This window comes from Octopus bimaculoides, chromosome 26 (genome assembly GCF_046866305.1).
Source record: "Octopus bimaculoides isolate indiv1 chromosome 26, ASM4686630v1, whole genome shotgun sequence".
Lineage (NCBI taxonomy): Eukaryota > Metazoa > Mollusca > Cephalopoda > Octopoda > Octopodidae > Octopus > Octopus bimaculoides.
This window is the reverse complement of record NC_142953.1, coordinates 28,567,647-28,572,646: the sequence shown is the minus strand read 5'-3', so window position 1 is coordinate 28,572,646 and position 5,000 is coordinate 28,567,647.

Sequence of the window (5,000 nt, the reverse complement as noted above, 5' to 3'; positions counted from 1 at the left end):
ATACATAGAGTGCGGTGAATAATTTGTCTAAATCACGTAAAAATGAAAATAACACTGACATCTCATTTTAACAGACATATTTACCAAAATTACATAAAAATATCTTTGATTAATAAAGAGTAAATTTACTCAATAAAATCGCCATTTGTTTAGCCATAGCCTCCAGATGACTTCCGAATATCCTGCAACTCTTCTGGGAGGTCTCCTTGTTTAAGTTGGCGAATGCTGCCATAATCCTTGCCTTCAGTTCACCTTTGGTATTACAGGGAGTTTTGTTGGTCTCTCGCTCAACTGCGCTCCACAAATAATAATCAAGGGGGTTGCAGTCGGGGGAGTTATGTGACCAGATGTTAGGGGTTATGTTGTTACATAAATTGTCTGACAGCCATGACTGGGTCCTCCTGCTTGTGTGGCATAGTGCAGAATCCTGTTGCCAGCATATGGTCTTCAAGTAGCCACCCTCTGTGACCCAGGGCAGCACTACCTCCTCCAGGCACTTACTGTAGCCCTCCGTGTTGAGTCTGAGGCCGTATGGGAAGATGAGGAGAGGCATAACGTTGCCATCACTATTGATCACTCCAAACACCATGATGTTGACTGGATGTTCGATTTTTATGACACTCGGTACTCTGCACTGTCCAGAGACTGACACCCAAACAGTCTGAAATGTTCGTTTTGGAACTTCCAGCGCGAATGTCAAGCGGTACGGCATGTCGTTTCCAAATTTCTGGCAGAGTGAATTGCGTCATGGTGTTGTTTTTCTCACAGACGGTGCCCGACTGACCCTACTATACCTTGTAGTTGACAATTCAAAAAACAAACAATGCACATGCGCGAAATTAGTAATATAAAATCATGACAACTTATGCATCGCGCTTGTAGATATATATATATATATATATATATATATATATATATATATATATATATATATATATATATATACAGGGTGTCTCAATAAAATGTATTTGAACTCAGAACAAAGACAGACGAAATACCGCTAAGCGTTTCGCCCAGCTTGCTAACGTTTCTTATTTCTTTGTTGCCCACAAGGGGCTACACACTGAGGGGACAAACAAGGACAGACAAAGGGATTAAGTCAATTACATCGATCCCAATGCGTAACTGGCACTTAATTTATCGACCCCGAAAGGATGAAAGGCAAAGTCGACCTCGGCGGAATTTGAACTCAGAACGTAACGGGAGACGAAATACCGCAAAGCATTTCGCCAGGCGTTCTAACGATTCTGCCAAACCCGCCACCTTACTCATGCTTCTGATAATGCGACCGAGATGCAAGGCTGCGTTTATTTGAATATGGATTTGTGTACTCATACCCACCAACCGTGAACAGGAAGCATATGAGGGTGCCTGGTACTAACAAGCGATGCAGGCCAGTAGAGTGTCGAGAGGAAAATGTAGAGAAGATCAAGAAACCACGTGATTTTGAAAGGTTCGCAGTTGTGAGCCTCGAGTTTAAAATCAATGAATCTACTATTTGAGACATTTATTGTAGTGATTCGTTTATCGCAGATTGATTAATTTCTGATTCATTTGTCACGGATGTATTTAACAGTGTCCTTTCATTTTTTTTAACCAAACTCCTGTAAAAGACGATGGTAGATGGAGTAATTCTTCTCCATACTGACAATTTCTAAAATATAAACTTTAGATCCTGCTGATGAATGCCAAACATCGGAATTCCGTTAAAATCTGCTAACAATGGACTAAATTAAATATGGCTGCGATTGTTTTTTTCTTTCACGAATAAATATAAAATTATTGCTTAGAGTCTGTCTGGTAATTGCACGGTTAGGTGTACGTATGTATCAGTGAGTATATATACGTTCATTTGTCTGTATGTGGGTGTGTGCTTGGTCTATACATGTATGTATAAATACACACATGCATATATGTATATATTATATATATATATAGGTATATATATATGCATGTGCGCCTGCGTATGCTTGTGTGTACGTATATAAGTATATATATATATATATATATATATATATATGTGTGTGTGTGTGTGTGTGTGTGTGTGTGTGTGTGTGTGTGTGTGTGTGTGTGTGTGTGTGTGTGCGTGTGTGTGTGTGTGTTTGTTTGTACAAATATATACACATAACTGCATACATATAAACATACATTCATACTCATATATCATCAAGTATATGTATACACACGCATATACGCAAAGGTACAGGAACACTTTCACACACATGTATATGTGTGTGTTTATGTATGTGTTTATGTATCCATGTATAAATGTATATATTAATGTATGTGTATGTCTGCCTATCTATCTATCTATCTATCTATCTATCTATCTATCTATCTATCTATCTATCTATCTATCTATCTATCTATCTCTCCATCTCTCTATCTGTCTAGCTAGCTAGTATCAATCTATCTCTCCCCCTATATTGTATGTGTGTGTGTGTGTGTGTGTGTGTGTGTGTGTGTGTGTGTGTGTATGCATGCATTGATATATATGTGCATCCATAGACATATATATATATATATATATATATATATATATATATATATATATATATATATATATATATATATATTTATTTATTTATTTATGTAAATAAATATATATATATATATATATATATATATTTATTTATTTATTTATTTATGTAAATAAATATATATATATATATATATATATATATATATATATACCGTTGTTTTTGTGTGTATGTGTTTCTGCACATACCACTGAGCAGATCTGTCCAATCTGCATCCACGATGAACGGGCCAATGGTAACGCCACCTAGCGGCTAACGTTAAATACTGCAAAACGGAATAGAACAGACGGTTTATAAGAATTAAAATGTTTCGTTTCATATCTTGCCAATTTGATAGATTGATTAATTGACTACATTATATAAATATCTTTAATTTATTATCGGTGTTGTTGTTCTTCTTCTTGATTGTTTTGTTGGAAAAGGTGGCGCTGATGGCGTTGGCTATGCGTGCGGTTGTGTTTTTGTTGTTCTTGCTGTGGTCGCAGTTGCCGTTTCCTTGCTTTTGTCGTTGTTCTTGGAGTCGTTGTTGTTAGCTTCAGTAGTGATGATGATGGTGGTGATGATTGTGATGGCTGGAGTGCTGATTGTGGTGTCGGTGGTGATGGTAGTGGTTTTGTTGATAGAGTTTATAGTGGTTGTTGTCGTGGGTGGTGGGGTGGTGACGGTGGTTGTGGTGATGATGGTGGAAGTTATGGCTGTGGTGGTAGTTGTGGTAACGGTGGTGGTGGTGATGATGGTGGTAGTGGTGATGGTGGAAGTTATGGTTGTGGTGGTAGTTGTGGTAACGGTGGTTGTGGTGATGATGGTGGTGGTGGTGATGGTGGAAGTTATGGTTGTGGTGGTAGTTGTGGTAACGGTGGTTGTGATGATGATGGTGGTGGTGGTGATGGTGGAAGTTATGGTTGTGGTGGTAGTTGTGGTAACGGTGGTTGTGGTGATGATGGTGGTGATGGTGGTGGTGATGGTGGTGGTGGTGATGGTGGTGGTGATGGTGGTGGTGGTGGTGATGGTGGTGGTGGTGGTGGTGGTGGTGGTGGTGGTGGTGGTGGTGGTGGTGGTGGTGCATGCAGTGAGTGGTGGCCGTGGCAGTGGTTGTGGTGGTGCTTCAACAGCTGGATTTCTTTTGTTGCTGTTGTTGCTGCTGAAGAAGCTGCTGCTGATGATGATGGTGATGAGGATAATGATGATGAAGAAGAGGAAGAGGTAGAGGAGGAGAAGGAGGAGGGAACAATGGCAACTAAGACGATGATGATGGTGATGATGATGACGATGATGACGATGATGATGATGATGAGGAGGAGGAGGAGGAGGAGGAGGAGGGGAAACGGAGGCGGGAATAGAAGGACGAAAAAGTAAGTCCCGAAGACAGTTTGTTCGACTGAAGTAGTCGAGGCTATGCCCAAGCAAGGCTGCTGATCAATGACTGAGAATAGTAAAACATAAATGATTACTTATTTATACATATATATATTTGTATATATATATATATATATATATATATATATATATATATATATATATATATATATATATACATATATATATATATATATATAATAAATGGCAAATGCGCAAAGTTTACATAGTTTTGATATATCTTTAATATATTTTATAAGTGAAAGTGTATTGTGTTTGTCGACCGGCTTCGGTTTCGCTAACCATGACATTGAAATTATTGTAACCTTGTATTTTCTCAAGAATATTTTAGTCCATCTTGTATGTAGAAGTTTGTGAGTTTATAAATGAATCATTGAGTAGAAAAATCTAAGAGGTTGTAATTGGCGGTCGTTATTATTCGGTACAAAATAAATATTAAAAAAATCAAAAGCTAAAGTAGTGAAACGAAATATGTACACTGATGAGTATGTGATCATGAATTAAAATATATACTGAGATCAAAGTTGGTTATGTGTTCATATTTAGGGTTGTTTTGTATTTTTCGACAAATGAATTTTCTTTATTTAGACTTTGTTGTGTAGAAATTATTTCTTTGCATTTGTAGATGGCGAAAACCGTGAAGTTTCGTTGGATAATCCTTGCACATCTCTCTATGAAAGGAATCTGTCTGTACTGTGGGAAACGGAACTGTTCTTTATGTATTGTGGTTCTGCGTCTAACTGTCATACTTGTCTGACCTATTATTACCTGAACAAGTTATAACACAAATAATATAAATACGCAGACTTACATACACGAATATATATATATATATATATATATATATATATATATATATATATATATATATATATATGTGTGTGTGTGTGTGTGTGTGTGTGTGTGTGTATGTGCATATCTGTATGTTTACTTTATGTATGTCTTGTTTTATGTATATTTTATTTATGCATATAGTTGCATACCTAGACATTCTCGTGTGTATATATGTATACATGCTTACATGCATGTATGTATGTATGCATACATGCATGAATGTATTTCTGTATTCATGTATGTACGTAT